Source organism: Schistocerca piceifrons, chromosome X (genome assembly GCF_021461385.2).
Source record: "Schistocerca piceifrons isolate TAMUIC-IGC-003096 chromosome X, iqSchPice1.1, whole genome shotgun sequence".
Lineage (NCBI taxonomy): Eukaryota > Metazoa > Arthropoda > Insecta > Orthoptera > Acrididae > Schistocerca > Schistocerca piceifrons.
This window is the reverse complement of record NC_060149.1, coordinates 593469088-593490771: the sequence shown is the minus strand read 5'-3', so window position 1 is coordinate 593490771 and position 21684 is coordinate 593469088. Positions and strand designations below refer to the sequence as shown.

Below are 21684 nucleotides of genomic sequence, written 5' to 3'. Positions count from 1 at the left end.
TGTCTGTGCTGCCGTAGCAGCAGCAGCAGCAGCAGCAGCAGGACCACAGCTTCATGAGCAGCAGTTGCCTCCAGAACTACCACAGCTCACCAAGCCACAGGCTGCTGTTCATGAATGCTTATAACATGATAGCTAGTGGATCTACATGCATTAATGTGGGCCTATTACCAGACTGTTATACTGACGTCATAGCAGAAGTAGAAAATGCACTAGGTATTGGCGCTAAAGTTCAATATTCAGGGTATGAGTGGGAATATCTTTGTAGCATGATGGAATATAGAGACAGGAAACTGACTGATGTATATGATTCATCTCACACTGTGATTGTCACATTTTTGGTCATAAGGTGTCTATAATAGATACCTATATTGAGTCAATGGTAGAATTAACTTCTTGGGGCACAAAAGTAATCCTAAAACATTCAGGTGCTATCGAACTTAATGACCTGTATTGTGCATTATCAGTTGCCACGGATAGAGCCATTCGTGCCCATATTTAAGAGGGGCATTCTATGAATACAGTGTAAATAGGGATCAAGTGGAGCGATGTATCACTGCAAGTATTTCTCCCATACCAAAGTGTGTAAGTATTGAACCTGTCAAGTCCGTAGAAGTTGGGTTCACGGACAATATCCCTATGTATGTTTCCACGCCTGTTGGACCCAGTGCAATATAGTTTGAATTTAAGGCTTATAGAAGACAACATTTTGTGAAATACTCTGTGCAATCCAGTTTGAATTTAAGGCTCGTAGAAGACAACATTTTGTGAAATACTATGCTACAACACAATGACTGCAATTAAACCAAAATATATTCCCCACAGATATTGTTGATATTTCACCATGTCCAGTCCAGCTAGCTACATTTTTTCCCAAAAAAGTATTGCTACTTACTGGGTGTCAGCACTGCCACCACTGCTTCTGTTCCTGCCACTGCTGCCGCCTCCAGCACTGGGTGTGAACTTCTTGAGCACATTTGAAGCAGTGTTAGAGATATAGCTGAACATGGGGAGAGAGCCATGGACCCAATACGATACCCAAGTATGCATAGCTTCACAACAGCGCCACACACACACACACACACACACACACACACACACACAAACAAACTAGCAGTGACTCTACATTCAGATAGCTCCTATAAAGTATGAACTAAGAGAGCTGTAGCCACTGTGGTTTAGTGATCAGTGTATTTGATTCCCGAACATTACTGTAATCCAACCTACTTGCTAAGCTGCAGTGTCTACACATATTATTGTTAAATGAATTGAGAACAAAAAATCATTTATTTTCCTTTATACAGCCAATACAGTGCAATTTAATAGGAGGAAGTCCATCAATCTGGCATTGTGTATTCATATCATTAGATTTATAGCAGGACACATACTTCGAAAGGAGTACATCATTTTTAGACAATTGAGGCACTAAGCTAAATCTGTATGAAATATCGCTTAATCTAGGTATAGGAGTGTAGTAAAAAAATAATAGTCTACAGCCTACAAACTCCAACTTCTTTCAGTAAGTATCCTATAAAAGTGCGAGAAGCGCTTCAGAAATATTTGTTGATTTCAGCCACTTGAACATGTACGAGGGTCGTTCAATAAGGAATGCCCCACATTCTTTTTCTCAGAACATATTTATTGTTAAGAGTCAGAATTTAGTGACAATATATATCAACATGTCTTATATACGTCATATATTTCTACATAGTCTACATCACGTTCTATGACGTACGACAACGTTGTGGAAGAGCATGTATTCCCTGCTGATAAAAGCTCTTGTGCTGTAGGCTTAGACATGTTTTCACTGCATGACTGACTCTCTCGTCATCTTCAGAGTATGTTTCCTGTAGAGATCCTTTAAGCGGCCCAGAAAAGTAGAAGTCCGAGGGTGCCAGGTGTGGACTGTAGGGTGGATGAAGCAATGATGTGACAGGACGCTCCGGGCGTGGCTGATCATGGAGCCCCGTTTCTGCATTTCCTGAGGTTATAACTTTCTTTACCCATCGCCCAACTGTACTCCTATCAACTGCAGCATTGCCATACACGAAACACAAATGTTTATGGGTGTTCACCACGGTCCATTTTTCTGCATACAAAAATTCAAAACAGCACAGTGCTTGTAACATGAGTCGTATGTAGACACCATTTCAACGCTGTACTACGGCTCGGCGATCTGGCAGAACGGTTCGAAACTTCACAAGCCAGACCCAAGAGAATATCGATCATGTGCGTGAAGCTTTAGGAAAAAGTTCGCGAAAATCAGTCAGATGTCATAAAGCAGATGTATTGGTAACATTTTCTCTGCCTGGAGCCGATGCCTATGATCCAGATAAAAAAAACCACCTTTCCAGTAAAATTGTGCAACAAGCCATACAGCTACAGTTTTAGCGGATTACCTTTGTTTCGTATTTCCTGATTGTCTCATCAGCTGAATGTTTTCTTTGGGTTTACGTCAAGTCCAAAGCTTTCCAGGGAAACCATCCCAGAACTAGAGATTGTAGGTGCGAATTTGCTAAGCAACAAACAACATTCCATTCGTAATGCGACACAACGCCATAAGCGGATTCACCCTCAGACGCCGACAATAAAGTGCGAAACCAAGGACGGCATCTGAGCGATATATTCAGAAAATGATAACTTTCAGGGTAAACGATTAATTTCCACTCATATACACTAGTTCCATGTAAAAAAATATAAAATTTGTTTACACCTCCAGGTTTTGCAATTTTTTATCTTCCTGTTTGACTGACTCGCCCAGTATTTCCACTAAGTGCCTGCCCCGATAGCTGAATGATAGCGCCGGCAAGGTAGCTCAGCGTGTTCGGCCAGGGATTTGGTTGGCCTCTGTAATAAAAAAACTGAGTGGAAGGATCAACAAACTAACTTGACCGGATGTCGTGTGGCGTCCGCAACGACCAAACACAGCGATCAACAACGAACAAAATGAAAAAAAAAAAAAACCGACTGGCGTCCTAAGGGGCCTGGGTTCGATTCCCGGATGTGTCGGAGATTTTCTCCGCACAGGGACTGGGTGTTGTGTTGTCATCTTCATCATTTTATCCCCATCCGGCGCGCAGGTCACCCAATGTGGCGTCGAATGTAATAAGATCTGTACCAAGGCGGCCGGACCTGCCCCGTAAGGGGCCTCCTGGCCAATGACGCCAAACGTTCATTTCCATTTTTTTCCGCTAAGTAAGTTATCGTTCTGAAGCCAGTCAGGTATTTACACGAAACACAACCCATAAAGGAAAGGGTAGAATAATATTTTCTGCTCTAGAAATACTGTCATTGTAGGAACATAGCAACTGACCCTAACATCTTCCTCCTGCATCTTCTGCTCCTCTCTGTTGTCGGTCCGGACATATCCGATGGTGTGCAAGTTGTACGAGACACGTCGACTACCCTCATACTCCACGAAGACTTTAATACTTTCAAGAACAAACAAAATGGATACTGGCAGGTGTGAATATTACCGAACTATCAGTTTAATAAATGATGGTTTCAAAATACCGACACGACTTGTTTCAGAAGAATGGTTAAACTGATAGAAAACAATCTCGGGGAAGATCAGTTTGGGTTCCAGAGAAACGTAGAAACACACGAGGCAATACTGACCCTATGACATAACTTAGAGGATAGGTTAAAGAAAATTCAACCTACGTTTATAGTATTTGTAGACGTAGACAAAGCTGCTGACAATGCTGACTGGAAATAAACTCTTTAAAATTCTGGAGGTAGCAGGGTTAAAATACAGGGAGCGAAAGGTTAATTAAAACTTGAACAGGAATCAGACGGCGGTTAATTGTCCAAGGTCGTGAAAAGGAAGCCGTAGTTGAGAAGAGAATGAGACAGGGTTGCAGCCTATCCCCGATGTCATTCAATCTGTAAATGGAGCAAACAGTAAAGGAAACGAAGGAAAAATTTGGAGAAGGAATCGTAGTTCAGTTGAGGTTTGCCGATGACAAGGCAATTCTGTCGGAGACAGCAAAGGAATTGGAGGAACAGTTGAACAGAGTGGGCAGAGTCTTAAAAGAAGGAGATAAAATGAAAATAAAAAAGCAAAACAAGGGCAATGGAATGTAGTCGAATTAAATCAGGCGATGTCGAGGGATTAGGTTAGTAAATCAGAGAGTAAAAGTAGTAGAGGAGTTTTGGTACTGAGGCAGTAAAAAAACTGACGAAAGTCCAAGTAGGGAGGATATAAACTGCAGACAGGCAATGGCAAGAAAAGTGTTTATGAAGAAGAAAAGTTTTTTAACATCGAATATAAATTTCTGTGTTGGGAAATCTTTTCCGAAAGTATTTGTCTGGAGTGGGGCCTTATAAGGAAGTGAAACGTGTGCGATAAGCTGTTCAGAGACGAAGAGAATAGAAGCTTTTGAAATGTGGTGCTACAGAAGGATGTTGAAGATTAGGTGGGTACATCGCGTAACTGATGAGGAGGTGCAGAATCGTGAGAAGAAAAGAAGTTTGCGGCAAAACTTGACTACAAGAAGGGATCATTTGATGAGAGATATTCTGAATAATCAAGAAATCAATTTAGTATTGAAGCGAAGTTTGGAAGGTAAAAACTTTAGAGGGAGACCAAGAGATGGATACAGAAAGCAGGTTCAAGTGGATGTAGGTTGCAGTGGTTATTCGGAGATGAAGAGACTTGCAGAAGATAGAGTAGCGTGGAGAGCGGCATCAGTCCCGTCTTCGGACTGAAGACAAGAACAGCAAGGGTCGATTAGAGGGGAGAGGTGTCACCACCAAGTAGAGACGAGGGTATTCCACAAGTGGGCAGCAATGTGGAGGTTCGATAGGGGGCAGAGCATCGTCATGAGCCCGCGGCAGCAGCGTTTGCCAAAATACGCGGCTCAGATACCGTAGGCGTGGGCAAACCCTTCGGTCCTGGCTACTTTAAATAAGTACACACCGTGGATAGAAATGAAGAGAAGAGATCGTATGGCGTTATTGGCTGGGAGACGCCACTTCGGCGACTTGTGCGTCTTTGTGATGAAGATGAGATGATATGATGTGATTAGAACAGCACAAACAGCCGGTCACCGAGTGAAGAGAATTTCCGTCTTCCTGTCTGGGAGTAGAACCAGGAACATCGAGATCTAGAGGAAGTGCCACTAAACTCATTTTTTTGTCTTTTTTTCTTTCGATTTGTTTCTTCATCAGTGGTTCTGTTCGGATATCGCAAGCTGGGGGGGGGGGGGGGGGGGTGATCTGGCATCCATGCAGGCAACTAATCGGATAACAACCTTTGAATAGGCCAAAGAGCCTAGCGGAGAAGGGGGTGGGGGGGAGAGGTGAGGGGAGGGAATGGAGTGGGGAAGGGGGGATGAATCACTGATAAATGTGAGGGAGATCTGGCAACACTGTAGAGTGGGCTGAAATCCCAAAACCACAATACTAATGTAGATAGTGTTACTCCTATCTATGGAATTAGAGTGTGCTGAGATTCTAATCATTTGCAAATCTAAGCGTTTTTATACTATATTTAATTTCACCAGTTGTTGATGCTACATAAACTATATTAAATATTTGGAATAAAAGCTTTAATTAAGTTACGTACAACTTTCTGTACCTAAGTGGAAACACAACCTGCATTAGATTCCAGGTTACAGGTGTCAGTACTGTAAGTAGTAATAAATAAATAAATAATGTCCAAGCATGGAGTACAAGTCATGCCATTTTGATTCTTAATGCATGCCATCTTTATGATGTTGCAACTTTAATAGCGAGTAGTGTAATATGAGTTATTTATTTCTAGCTCAGATTCTGGGCACGCTCTTGATATAGTTGCTAACATATTAGGGTACACAAATCTGAGCAACATGCAGGCGTCCATCACGGTGATACACCCCTACCATTGACAGACAGTACAATCTTCAACTCTTGCTTTCGGACCTCACGTCGGGTTGCAGCTTTATGTAGTAGATCCTCACTTTCCTTTCTATGCACTTTTCTTGCATGAAACCTGTTTAATCAGAGACGGATTCCTCAATTCTCGCAGCAGTCATATATGAGCATTGGTAATTCTTAAATTACAGTTGTGGAATGTCATAAACACAGGTTTGGAGTGAACTAGTGGGTGAACATAGGGTAATATTTCATTTCTCCTCGCTTAACTACACCAGTGCACGTTGTGTTTCTGAGAAACATGACAGCCACGCTTTTAGTATATATTCCATGTGATCTTTGTACACGAATGTGGTTTCAACACGATGGAGCTCCAGCCCCCTTTCCCCATTTTACTCGGAACACCTGGGTCAGATGTTCCCTCAAAGGTTAATAGGGAAAAGTGGTTCTGTTTCGTGATTATATCGTTCGCCTGATATGATCCCATTTTTGTTTGTTTGTTTGTTTAGAGAAGTTGTGAAAAGAACATCTTGTGAACTAGACTGTTGAAGTGGATTTCCTGGAAAGAATTCTTACTATCTTTGATATTGCTGGAACAACTTTGGGGTTGTCAAATCGATATAACAGAACTTTATGCCACTATATTATGCGTGCATACAAGCTAGAGAACACCACTTTGAACAACTGTTGGCCATATACACCCCATAAGATTATTACGGAAATGTGTCTACTTGGATTTTTGGTATCGTCAACAGAAAAACGATAAATCTGAATTTTTCTCATTTTTGGTTATAGCTTTCAACTCAGTTGTTTCTGAACCAGGGTTCCCTACTCAAATTGACACGTCATCTCCATTATCTTTGAAAGTTTATTTCATCATCACGGAGTCAGTCATTAACTGTCTGACGTTCGAAAATATTCCAAATTTCAAATAAATAAGTGAGAAAATAATTGAACAATAGTAGTAGCTATAACAAGCAAGAGGATCGTGTAAATACCTACAGTCTTATTTTAAAAAAACATCATTATAGTGTATTCTCATGAAAAGAAACCTTCTAATGCGATAAATACGTTCCAAAACGCTGAAATTACGTATATAAAGAAACAGAAAGCAATATAAACTGCGACTTATCGTCTAAAATAACTGAAAGGCTTGTGATTAGTAGCAAGCTTTCTTTTCAGTCTGGAGTGAAAACGTACGTGAAAAATGTTGTATTGTTGCAAGTGAAACGTACTTGTATTCTGTGACAAAACACAGCAGCTATTTAAGGCAACGTAACGTCAAGTGTTTTGAGCTGTTATTTCGAAATATGGTTCTGGGCAATTTTGGTAAGAAACAAAGAATCAGACAGAGGATATTGCAAAGGCTAGGTTCGCAACGAGTGTCACAGCATATGGCTGCATGATCAAATGTGAAATGCAATTATTATTTTTCTTCACGGTTATGCTACTTGGCCTGTTCCAATTTAACAGTTCACTTTAAAGTGAACTGTTAAATTGGAACAGGCCTAGGATGTCCGACATGCATTTTTTGATGGGGTATAACGTAAAGCTAATTTTGGTATGCGATTTTCATCCACTCTCGTCACATGTTTGAAACACTTGTTTCCATAATCTTTAATTCTGGCTCTTATAGAACAGATATTTACTTCTTTTCTGGTATCCTTATTTCTTATATGGCCTCTTCTGAAGCTGAAATGGAAATCATTTAGGTAAATAAATTACAAGAAAAGGCCTTTATGCAGTCATTTTTTAATCATATTGAATCTACCAGAGTGCCTTGATGCAAAGCTTTCGGTATCTCTTGTAGAGCGTGTTGGGTTTTACATGATCGATGATTTCAGAATCCATAATGTTCGGCATGGAGGAGGTAATTCTGTCCGAGATACGTCATTATGTTTCAGTTCAGAATATATTCTAAGATTCTGCAACAAATATGTGTCAAGGATGTTGGCCGGTAATTTCGTGGATAACCCTTTCCTGTAGACCAGTGTGACATGTGCTTTATTTCAACAAACTAACGGATACGGTTTTTTGTTCGAGGGGGTTCCGATAGATTACAGTTGGAATGATCTTGAATCGGCAAGTTTTCTGAAGGGGATGAAAACAGCTATATCCATAGTTTGGAGATACTGTTCAGTTGCTTCTATTGCTTCTTGAAGTGCACCAATAGAAACTTTGTCATCTTCCACAACACAAGAACTGTGAAGTTCATGTGTGCCAAAAACAAGAGGCATAAGGTTTGATGCACCTCAAAGGAGACCATCCACTGATATTTTGCGAACTTCATCTTCCATCAATATGTTACAATCTTGTTAATAATTACAGAAGCATATTTATTTGCAAAAAAGTTAAACTCGTCGGTAATGTCATAATGCTTCGGTGTAGTAAAGTTAATTACATTCTCGTCATATTTCTCAGTTGCACCCATCTTCCCATATTCAAATCGCACTCCGTCAGACTGGGTATATTCAGTACGCCAACTGTTGGCAAACTGTTGTCGGAGGTTAGAAGTGGACTTGAATTTATGTTTGGAAGTATAAATGGTGTATTCGATGTTCAAAAGCGTAGGAGTAGGAAAACGGCTTTGATATATATCACTAAATCAGATGCAGAACCGATATCAAATTGTAATGACTCTGCATTATCATTTAATGTACGTCTTCGTAGATGGGCAGAACGCACCGATTTCATTGATTACACCGATTCATTTTTAGTTAAAAACTGGTCACCTGTGAGGTTCATAGAAAAATATTTTGAATCGTTTCAGGCCAAGAAGTTTGTTGTCCAAGCTCTTAGCGAGTGTCATTTGAAGTATAATGGCTGGGCGGGGCGCGTGGTACGTTGGTACAATGAGGCCTTTCGGTCCCAAATGGTTCGTAAAAAACAGCTCTATCTATATGGAGACACAAATATAGGCAAATCAACCCTTGTTGAAAAGATTTTGTCAAGGAAGCAGCATGTTTATCTTCCATTTTGCTCAGAATTCGGATTCGGTGGTTACGATCCGCGTGTTCATAATGTCATTGTTTTCGAAGAATTTGAGTGAGTAAGGTGGCGTCCGTACGCTTCTATATTGAAACGTATTGTCGAAGGACGTCCAGTAACTGTTAATGTTAAAAATAAGCCGGGAATGGTTATAAAGCATAGAGGCTAGGTTATATTTGTGTCTAATGAATTTACTATTGGTGATGAGGCATTAATATCGCGTTTGAATGTTGTTCATGCTGACTGCCATATTATTCATTGTTTACAAATGAAGGAGGAAGTGGCGTCGGACACGTCGGACGTGGAGGCCGAGGAGGAGGTTGTATGCATTTCGTCGGATGAGGATGATGAACCGTGCTCGCCGTGCACGCCCGAGGCGTTGGATACGCCGACGGAACATTCTGACTAGGCCATATTTCGGCAGGATGTGTAAATGGCGTACTGAATATACCCAGTCTGACGGAGTGCGATTTGAATATGGGAAGATGGGTGCAACTGAGAAATATGACAAGAATGCAATTAACTTTACTACACCGAAGCATTATGACATTACCGACGAGTTTAACTTTTTTGCAAATAAATGTGCTTCTGTAATTATTAACAAGATTGTAACATATGTTTATAGGATTAATGTAAGAGTAGAAAGACTAACACTGGATGATAGAGCCAATAAAAAAATATTTGAGGATCAAGGGGCCCTGGAGAAAGTAAGACTTGCCTGTAGTAATAAGTTAGGGCCCTTTAGTTTACGGCCGGAACGTTCTTCAGGCGATCCTTGGCGAAAGTACAGTAGAAGGAATCGTTTTAAATTTGTTACGTATTCAAAGCCAGAGACCAGTGCAGATATAAGTAAAGTAAAGTCTTGGAGCGATCTGGAGAATCAATGCAAATGTAAGAACAAACTGTTTCAAGGTGTCAATCCATTTTATATTGGTTTAGAAATAGCTGGAGACGAGCCAGCGAAAAACGATGTTGTACAGAGTGAAGTAAAATATGTAACTTTTGTTGTTAGGAACAGAGTGTATATGACATTTTGTAAACGTAAAGGTACGGTCACATTCTAAATAAAGATTAATCTTTACAGCTAATGTCTGCGTTGGAATTTTTTTCTGGAAACTGGGACCATATCAGAAATTACCCGGACGACCTGCGCCTGGCCTTCCTTGTTCCTACCACACAGCAACGAATCGACGATTTAGGTTTAACATTTTACGGAAATAAGATAAATTATTCTGCTGCTGTAATTGTATTAGAGGAGTTATGGTACTACAAGCCTAATTTGCAGCAACTTATTGATAGTTTTCGAGATGCCTATAGGGAGTTTGTATTTATGCCTAATGGTGTGAGGTGCGCACATAGGTATTACGATTTTAGGCAAGGTAGATACAGATCGTCCCATGGTTTCACACCTAATGTCTGACTTTGCAATTAATGCTGTTTTTTTATTTCTTTGTTGCACACCCTGTTCTTTTATTTCCTTAGCTTTTTCACTTTCTTCCTCAGAATCCGATCGAAAAAGATCGACTTCTTCGCCTTTGGCGTCCACTGGTTTTTTCTGCATTATAGCTGGTGCTACGGCAGTTGGATGGCTTCGCGTATTTGAACTTGTTTCCAGTACTTAAACACGGGAGTCCAGTTGTTTAATAAGAGCCTGTAGATCTTTCACAAGGCTGTGGAGTTCAGTGTTGCTCGTCTCCAAGAAACTCAGTCTGTTAAAAAGTTCGTTGCCGTGACAGCTACAACATCCATACATTCTAATGAATTTTTTTAAGTTGTCGAGACTTTGCTGATTCTCCTGTCAATGAGCTTTTTATGTGATTGTTAGGAGATCTCTCTGTGTCATTTAAAAGTCTTCTTTTTTGTGATTTCTTAGATAATTTCTTTCTTTTCTCCTTTATTTCTGTTTTCCTGAATCTTTTCTCTTCTTTTTCTGATGTGAAATGGCTATATTGCCAATATGTTCAATAGGAATCTCTCCAGTTTGTTAGTGCAGAGTTTGCGAAGTTTCTTGTCAGATAGGACCTTGATGTTGACTATATTTCTTTCTTTATTACGCTCGTTTTCAGCAGGCTTGACATTTTGCACTGAACTGGAGACAACGTCCTAAACCTTAGGCATGTATTCCATTACTTGTATCCAATTACTTAAATGCAGCTTACACAATTTCTCAACACACTGTCGCTCTACTTCATCGTGTTTGAATTTTTCAAATCAGATTTTCTCGTGCACTAATGGCGATGTCATCTCTAAAGAATGTTAGGAATTTGGGATTGATACAATCATCACTTTAAAGATTTTTAGATCAGCGTTTGACAGGATTGATAGACGGAAGCTGTATTGACCAATGGAAGTGTTAGAGATTCCTAATAAATTGATCGCCTTAGTAAAAGCTACTATGGAAAATACCTAGAGTTAAATGAATGTTCAGAATATTTTATCAAGTGCTGTGACCACAAGAAATAGGGTGAAGCAGGGAGATTCTTTATCCTGCCTTCTGTTAAATATAACCTTGGAAAACGTTATAAGAGATGCGGGCATCAATACATGGGGGACTATTCTGTACCAATCAGCTCAAGTGGTAGCGTACGCAGAGGGTATTGATGTAACTACAAGAACGCCAAGGGCAATTAATCTTAAAAGAGCTGCTAGAAAGATGAACATACAGATAAACGAAGGAGAGGCTAAGTAGATGCCTGTAATAAGAAAGATTATCCTAATGAACCAATATCCATAGGAATTGGTTCATCGTACTTTGATATCGCCCTTAGTTTCAATTAACTTGGATCAGAAATAATCTGTAAAATCAATGTCAGCTCTGAAATCCAAAAACAGTGGAGTGCCAACATGGCCTAAGAAAACATCCGAAATCGAAACTGCTGTACAGGAAAACTGAAGTTATGCCTGTCTGGTCTAGATCGGCCCATGCAAACAAGATCAACATAAGCCTTAATGAAACCTGTAGGCTAGTCAAAGAATGCATGAAACCTACTCCACTGGAAAAGCCCAGCCAAGCTTCAGGTTTCAGCAATCCCAAGTCTCGTAGGGTAGCTCATGAACGTAACGAGCTGTTCAAACAGATATTTAGTGAGCGTCATCCTCTATACAGTAGCCTATAAAGATTAAAAAGACTAAAATCAATATATCGGTTCCTCAGTTGTATTTTTTTTAACTTTCTGTCGTCTACCCTATTTCAGAACATCCACCAAGTGGTTTTGAATTAAACTACAAGTCATGGATGGAAAATGCTAAACTGTATCAGAACTGGAGTAGCCCCAGCAAAAGTCAATCTGATAAATGGGGCCTATTATAACCTGATGACAATAAATGCGACTGTCTACGAAGTCGAAACGTGGAACATCTTCTAACACGCCGAAATTGTCCTACACGGAGCTCCATAGACGATCTCTGGCTAAGCAAGGCGGAAGCTTTTCACGTAGCACAGTATTGGGCCGAAAAGTTTACAGCTCCTGATACGAAAAAGTAAGAAAAATTAAACTCAGTATGAAGTATGAAGTGTTCAGATGGTTCAAATGGCTCTGAGCACTATGGGACTCAACTTCTGAGGTCATTAGTCCCCTAGAACTTAGAACTAGTTAAAACTAACCTAAGGACATCACAAACATCCATGCCCGAGGCAGGATTCGAACCTGCGACCGTAGCGGTCTTGCGGTTCCAGACTGCAGCGCCTTTAACCGCACGGCCACTTCGGCCGGCTATGAAGTGTTAGTGAGGCTTGTGCTAACATAGGTTCTGAAAACTTGATGTATCTCTCAATGTAGAAAAATGTGAGTTAATAAGTATGAGTAGGAAAAACAAACCCCTAATGTTCGGATACAGCTTTAGTAGTGTCCTGGCTGACACAGTCACGTCCTTTAAATATCTGAAAGCGATATGAAATGGAAGGAGCATGTGAAAATTGTGGTAGGGCAAGTGAATTGTTGACTTCGGTTTATTTGGAGAATTCTAGAACGGTGTAGTTCATCTGTAAAGGAAATCGCATACAGGACGCTAGTGCGAGCCGTTCTTGAGTACTGCTCGAGTGTTTAGGATCCGTACCAGATCAGATTAAATGAAGACATCGAAGCAATTCAGCGGCAGGCTGCTAGATTTGTTACCGGTAGGTTCGAACAACACGCAAATGTTACGGACATGCTTCAGGAACTGAAATGGGAATCCCTGGAAGAAAGGCGAGATTATTATCGAGGAGCAATAATGATAAAATTTAGAGAACCAGCACTTGAAGCTAAGTGCTGAACTATTGTTCTGCCTCCAACATACACTGTGCTTAAAGACCATGAAGATAAGATATGAGAAATTACGACTCATACGAAGGCATATGGACAGCCTTTTTAACCTCGCTTTATTTGCGAGTGGAAGCAGTGGTAAAGGGTATCCTCCGCCACGCGCCTTACTGTGGATTGCGGCGCATCTATATACATGTAGACGTAGATTCTAAAGAAATTCGATGAAAAGCAACTTGGCATATTTGGAGAAAAGGTCCTGGGACGAATTCTTGGACTAGTGGAAGAAAATGGTGTTTGGAGGAGGAGTCTCAACTATGAATTATGTAATCTATATAATGAATCAGACATTTTCAGTTGCATTAAGACTAAAAGGTTGGAATGGGTAGGATATAGGATATGTACTGAGACCTAATGACATAATGATGAAGAAGATATTCATCTCACTGCCTGAAGGAAACAGAATGGCTGGAAGACCAAGCTAAGGTGGGAGGAACATGTCAGAGAGGACGTATGAAAATTTAAGTTAAGAATTAGAGGAGGTAGGCACTAAAGAGGAAAGAATGCCATAATCTTCTACAAAAGGCCAAGGCTCGCAAAAGGCTGTCTTACCACTGGTGGTGATTATGATATGGTGATGAAAACAATGAGGTATCCACATTGCTCCAAGTCTTTCAGCATTGTTCTCAGGTACTGAAACTTTGCAAATGAATCACGAACACCACTATGTGACGGAACAGAGTTTGGGAAATACCTCATTTTCTTTTCAACGTTAACTAAATTATGGCGATTCGTCTCATCGGATTGTGTCTATTCTCATGTATGAAGAAACTTTCAAACAGCGGCTAAATGGATAGTTAGAAGAAATATAAGCATCTGTCGCCATCCGCTGTCTATTATCAAATACAAATACTACAACGACTGACAAGAAAAGTGAATCCCCCAGAAGACATGTATGGATGTCAGTGTACACCTACACACCATCGGCGGGTATGCGAATGATTAGAGCTGAAATTCCCTATGACATTTACGCCACAAGAGTTCACTAGTGTCATTCATGTTTAGTGTTGTCACCAGGCCTGGTTGGGCATAAAAGTGGCGTGAACTGCGTTAGATGTTGAGTGATCACTGTGAAGGGCACAGAGATGCCGCGTACTCAAGAAACAAAGCGTTAGCGTTATCACCATCTGACTGTCGATTTCCATTTGGCCGGCTGGTTGAATCGTGCAATGTCAAAATTTGTGGGGATGCCCTGATGTTAGGATACTGCATGGGAACGCGAGGGCTGGCATACTCGTCGTCAAGGTTCCAGCCAATCACTTCTGAACAGCACAGGGGAAGTCTGCCGAATTGTGCAGCAAATATATCGTAAACCCTTTATATCGGCGTCTTCCATCTGGGAACAAATCATGCATTCGCGGTGTCGTCTCCCACTATTGGTCGGAGACTATCAGCAGCCGAACTAGGGAATACAGTCCCATGCGTAGGCTGCTGTGAACACCACAATGCAAAGCGCTGCGTTTGCAGCGGTGTCGAGACTGAGAAGCACGGACTGCTGAAAACTGTGTTCAGCAGTGAATCGCGTTTCTGCCCTACCACCGGTCACCACTGTCGGCTAGTATGTCAGAGACCTGGGGAGAGCCGGCCGCGGTGGCCGTGCGGTTCTGGCGCTGCAGTCCGGAACCGCGGGGCTACTACGGTCGCAGGTTCGAATCCTGCCTCGGGCATGGGTGTGTGTGATGTCCTTAGGTTAGTTAGGCTTAAGTAGTTCTAAGTTCTGGGGGACTTATGACCTAAGATGTTGAGCCCCATAGTGCTCAGAGCCATTTGAGCCATTTTGACCTGGGGAGAGCTCTCATTCTTCCAATGTTTGGAGAGGCACAGCTGTGTTACTCCTGGCATCACTGTGTGGGCTAGCCATCGTGTATAACATCAAGTCATGCCAGGCAGTGTTTGAGGGAACTCTGACGCCACAACGGTACGTCATGAGCATTCTGCATCCTCATCTGTCACCTCTCATGTGACAGTGTCATGCTGCTATTTTTCAGCTGGACAGTGTTCGTGTACGCAAGACACGCTTCTCAAGGAATAGTGTGGATGATTTTGTGCGACTCGTATAACCAGCAAGATCTCTAGATATGTCCCCTATAGAACATGTGTTGGACCAGCTCGGACGTCAACTCCGTCCCATTGTAAGTATCCAAGATGTCAAGGACCAGTTGCAACAGTTATGGGTCAGCTTACCTCTGGAGTGGATGGCTTTATGACACCTTTCTAAAGCCATTAAGGGCACGCATCCAGGTCAGAGGAGGTGCAACATTATACTGGTAAGTGGGCTCATACTGCCAAGTTCTTTGTAATTTTGACTCGATTTTGTTATCACTGAAATACCATTACATATCGTCTCAAACAATTAAATTTTACTTCATTTCTTCTTCCCCTTCTAATTGATTCATTTTTTGTCAAGTAGTGCATAACAAATTCCCGGCACTGGACTGAAATAGAAATTATATGCCACATGCTGTCTTAAAACATGTAGAGTTTAACAGTGTCATTTACTGTTGTGTAGGACCAACTTGAGGAGCAAATCTCCAAGGTCATGGAACGTGTCAGTACATGAAATTACAACATAAAAGTAATAAAAGATACAAATAAATGTTTATGAACCCGAAAAATGTTAGTTCATAAGTTTAAGTAAACGCAATCAACAATACAATAAGAATCAGCTTAATTTTTCAAGGAACTCCTGAACAGAATAGAAGGAGTGACCCATGAAGAAACTCTTCAGTTTCGATTTGAAAGCGCGTGGATTACTGCTAAGATTTTTGAATTCGAGTGGTAGCTAACTGAAAATGGCTGCAGCAGTATACTGCACACCTTTTTGCACAAGAGTTGAGGAAGTCCGACCCATATGCAGGTTTTATTTCTCCAGAGTATTAACCGAGTGAAAGCTGCTTATTCTTGGGAATAAGCTAATATTGTTAACAAGAAATGACAGTAAGGAATATATAAATTGAGAGGCCAATGTCAAAATACCCAGACTCATGAACAGGGGTCGACAAGAGGTTCGTGAACTTACACCACTTATTGCCCGAACTGCCCGTTTCTGAGCCAAAACTATCCTTTTAGAATGAGAAGATTTACCCCAGAATACAATACCATACAACATAAGCGAATAAAAATAAGCAAAGTAGACTAATTTTGGTGTCGAACGATCATTCACTTCTGATACCGATCGAATAGTAAAAATGGCAATATTAAGTCTTTGAACCAGATCCTGAAAGTGGACTTTCCACAAGAGCTTACTATCTATCTGAATACGTAGAAATTTGAACTGTCAAGTTTCACTAATCATATGCCCGTTCTGTGAAATTAAAACGTCAGGTTTTGTTGAATTGTGTGTCAGAAACGGTAAAAATTGAGTCTTACTGTGATTTAGCGTTAATTTATTTTCTACAAGCCATGAGCTTAGGTCATGTACTGCACTATTTGAAACCGAGCCAATATTGCACACAACATCATTTACTACCAAGCTAGTGTCATCAGCAAACAGAAATATTTTAGAGTTACCTGTAATACTAGAGGGCATATCATTTGTTTAAATAAGGAACAGGAGTGGCCCCAACACTGATCCCTGGGCCACCCTCGACTTGACAGTACCCCACTCAGACCCCATATCACAGCCGTTGTCAACATTGTGGATAATGACCTTTTACTGCCTGTTGCTAAAGTAAGAGGTGAACCAGTTGTGAGCTTCTCCCTGTATTCCGTAATGATCCAACTTCTGGAGCAGTATTTTGTGATCAACAATATCAAATGCCTTAGTTAAATAAAAAATGCCAAGCGTTCGAAACCTTTTGTATACCCCATCCAGTACCTCACAGAGAAAAGAGAATATAGCATTTTTAGTTGTTAAACGACTTCTAAAGCCGAACTGTACATTTGGTAGCAAATCGTGTGATATAAAATGATCAATTATCCATACATACACAGCCTTTTCAATAACTTTTGCAAACACTGATGGCATAGAAGTAGATCTGAAATTATCTATATTATCCCTTTCTCCATTTTTATTAAGCGGCTTTACTACTGAGTACTTTAATCGTTCAGGAAACTGACCATTCCAAAATGAAAAATTACAAATATGGCTAACATTTGCAGCACAGTACTTTAATATTGTAAGAGGTCCGAGCAGATGTTATGTAAGAGGTCTGAGCAGATGCAATTTTATGCAAGAGGTCCGAGCAGATGTAATACAGATGTAATTTTATGTAAGAGGTCCGAGCAGATGTAATTTCGATTTATTGCTCATGCGCTGCCTGCGATATGCAAGGTATAAGAGAATCGCTGACCAGAGAGCAGTGTTGACTCAGTACGAACTGTGTAGCTGTAGCAGTAAGTTGTTGGTAGTCTGCGCTAGTCTGGTGTGGAGTCTGGTCTGGTCTGGTCTGGTCTGGTGTATCGTGTCGGCTGGCTGGTCGCGGTGCAGCGATGCCGGATCCTGAGTATTATTGTATACGGTAAAAAGCAGCCTCGCGCATATCTAGTAATGTTATGTGAACTCCCATGAAAATCTTTTAAAAATGTCCTAATAATAATCTTTGTCATATAAAGTAATTTCCAACAAGCATTCATTTCAATTTAAAGAATTTACTAATCTCTCCAATCCATGATCATTCCGATTGTTGCAAAAGAAAAATCAGTTGCTTCCTTTCATAAATGACAAATATATCGGCCAGCATTGCACAGAGCTGTGCCGGAAAAAGTTATTGTAAGAGCAGATAGTTGGCGATTTTATAGAGGTAAGAATTTTTGCTTTTTATTCAGAATGATCTTACAGGGCCATGACGCAGCACTGCTGTCGTCCAAAATTTACCAAGTTACTGAATTTATTTGTTATTACGAGATTTAGGAATTTTTCTGTTTCGAGCTTACATTAGATGAGAAAAGAAGTTTGTGGGTACATTAAATGTGAATGCATTTCTGTACAGAGATTATCAATGGGAAGCAATTTTGTTCTGAGGTTACACAAAAAATAGAATCATATTATTATTATTATATTATTATTTTTTGTGGGGAGGTTACACTTGGCGACAACCGGCCAGGGTCGTATTCTTTGTGAATCTCTGAGAAGTAGTCATATATCTGCTCTTATTTACTTAAATGTAGTTTGCATCTGGCGCAACGCATTTACTAATTTGTCACTCTTTCTTTCACAGATCATCGGCAATTTATAGCTCTTTGTTGTAATTGTTTGCTCCATTTCGCTTTGTCTTTGTTTCATTTTTGTACTTAATTTTGATTTGTGAAAAATGCCGCGAAAAACTGTTAACAGTACATCGCGATGTGCAATGAGTGAAATAGCCGACTCGAATAATTTGACCGATCATACTAGCGACAGTCAGTGTAATAGTGATAATCATATAATTACAGATAATCAGTGCGTGCCGATCACTAGTAATGATTTTATTCCAGATGGTGAACAAACACATTCAGTTATGTCCACAGTAAATGCGACAAATGATGACGCGGCACGTTCCGTTGCAATGAACGCTGCCCAGTTTGACACACCTAATTTGCAAAATTTACGTAGCGAACAGATAATTGTTTCTCACGAAGATGAACAATGTAGTCAAAATACGTCAGATTTATTTGATTCCGAGGTAGTGACCCACAGTGCACACCCGATTGGCAAACTTTTCGAGAATCACAGAATGACCAAATGGTTACACAAAACGTGACAATTGCAGGTACGCCATCAAACAGCACAGAGAATACAGTAGGTAATATTGGCATGGATCAAGTTATGGCATTATTGCTACAACTTAATGAAAAACTAGACAACAATTCCAAACAGTCGAATGATAAGCAAGATAACAATTTCAAACAACATAATGAACAGAATAAACAACTTAGTGAACAGATTACAGCCGTTGCCGTGCAATGTCATGATAGAAAGGAACAATTACGTGAGGAAATTAAGGCTTGTGCTAGGAACAGTAGTGAAGAAATAAGATCTGTGGCACAAGAATTAAGGAATACGCAAGCAGCTACAACGAAATTACTTAGAGATGAAATTAGTGCAGTCGCTAAACAATGCTCTGAAAACGCAACAAAGTTACGCGACGAGTTTAAATTAATGTCAGCAGAACTTTCACGCACACTGGATGCATAAGTAGACGCGAAATTTGACCTACAGAACAGCCAAATTGACGAACGTTTTAATTACCACCTACAAAACAGTGAAACGCGGTTACTGTAAATTTATACAGGAACAGAATAAAGTGAAGCAACAAGTCATGGAAACGATTACTGCACAGAGACAGGAAGATAAGCGTAAATTGTTTACGAAAGCAAAAACATACATAGACAACAATATTGCTACAGTATCAGACGAAATTAATACTATCAAACAGTTGAACACCGAATTGCATGATGAAATCTCCGATCTTAAAACAAAAACAGACACACACACAGTAGACTTTCAGACAGTGACCGACAGACTTGGACAATTAGAACTAATACAGGATCCCGATGCCATCAAAGCAGACGTTAAAAAATTGAACGAAACCACACGTAAAATACAAAAACAAATTAACGCTTGTGATAATAAAAACGATGATCAGGTAAAAGTACTGACTGAAAAATATGATGAATTGGCCAGTCGTATTGACGTTATCGAAAGTAATAATGACACCAAATCAGACGATACTTCACCAATTTCGTTTAATCAAGCACCCGAATTCCAAAATTTACAGCAGACAATCAGTGAGATAGGTTCGTCCAATAATACATTACGTAGAAAATTGTCAACTTTACAGCAAGAAGTGACGGAGATGAAAAATATTTCAGCCTTTAACACATCACAGCATACGCCACTTTGCGAACATTTGTCACACTCACACAGCCAGTATAACTTAAGTAATTTACAGAGACGACGCGCCTTAGAATCTGAAGAGACACAGACAAACAGATTCTCATGCAATCCTGAACCTGCTAAGACATACAGAGACGATAATTTTTATTACAAACACTTTCTATCTGTTAGGAAATTTAAAGTGCTTAATAATGACAGAACACAGATACACGCTTTGGACTGGATACGACAATTTGCTTTTCTATTTTCATCAGCATTGCCTGTAACGCAGAAACTAAGATTTATTTGCAGTGCGTAAAAGACCTCAGGGGATTCATTACACTTCGATGAATATGTGCCGTAGCGTGCACAGGGCCCCGAGCCATAGTAGTGCTATTTCATCTTTAGTTTTCTGCACTGCTACCTTCTCTTCTACTATCCTTTATATCTATCAAAACAACTCTTCAACTATCGATCTATCTAGGATTAGAAATGAGTAAAGAAAACCTGATATGACGAGTTTTACCTGAAAGCGACTGTTTTCATTAGATACTCCAGAACTACCAGCGTAATTTTAATGAAAGAAGTGTAATCATCAGTATGTGTAAAATTATCAGCAACAGGAAACAAATTTTGGTAACAATAGAGGTTTTTCCCCGCAACATCAACAAAACCAGTCGGTTGCATACCTAACCAACAATGTAGTCTGCAAGGTCAACCAAGCTTTAATGTTTCGCCGCCTGCACGTATAGCACCGGCTCCGCCAAATAGTAACGCACAGTAACAAAGAAATAACTACGTACAGAAAACACACCATTTCAACTCATATCGCAATGCACCGTATAGAAATGACTATCATGACAGACGTAAAAGTAATGAGCACAATTTTCAGCGCACGTTTAATAACAGTCGGTCCTACCAGCAGCAAAATCATCCGCAACAACAGATTATCATGAGTGAACCAGACAGTGGATATCATCCCGAACGTAATACGTCAGGACGAAATAACAGAACAGTTCAAATAGTCGAAATGCCACAGCATCCTCCCGCAAATAATAGCACGTCGGATAGAATTTGACTAGATACAGTACAGGTTGCATCTTCCAGAAACGCAAGCAATACTTTTGACACGCAGAATCTAGTTAACGAAAATGTTATTACTTTTGACGACATCCGAGACGCTCTTTTGCAGGAAAGACTAGTTATTCAAAAAAACCATTTCCCACCCTGTCATTGAAGTACAGATTGGATCATCCAAATTTTCAGCAGTAATCGATTCTGGATCGCCTATGTCAGTTATAAGTGAGGAAACTTTCAACGAATGTAACAAAGAGAATACCTATCCTACGCTACCATTAGGCAAAATTAAAGTAAAAGGAGCAGTATCTGGTAAAGGAGTAGATGTTAAAATACAGACACATTTATCATTTTGTATTGCAGGTCATACATTTCACTCAAATTTTTGGATTGTTCCCTTATTGACAACAGACGTTATTTTAGGTACGAATTTTCTAGTACAACACGACGCAATAATTGACTTTCAAAATTCCTATTTAATGTTAAAGGATGAAAATGTACAACTGGCTTTAGAATTTCAGCACTCTTTATCTGCAGAAGAACAAACAATTAATCGTACAGAGGTCATTTCCGCATCACGCAACATAGACTGTCATTCCACATTGTTCACAGATACGTACGTACACAAGTATAATACTCCAGTCGAAGCCGACTATGACGTTATACAAA

General features: G+C 40.2%; 1 protein-coding gene and 1 pseudogene across 1 annotated transcript in view; both read right to left on the bottom strand.

Annotated features, from left to right (window-relative positions):
* Positions 1 to 21684, bottom strand: part of LOC124722103 (solute carrier family 41 member 1-like) — a 166082-nt gene that overhangs the window by 134317 nt on the left and 10081 nt on the right. The window lies entirely within an intron of this gene.
* The window catches only part of LOC124722541, a 180398-nt pseudogene continuing 166624 nt past the window's right edge, over positions 7911 to 21684 (bottom strand).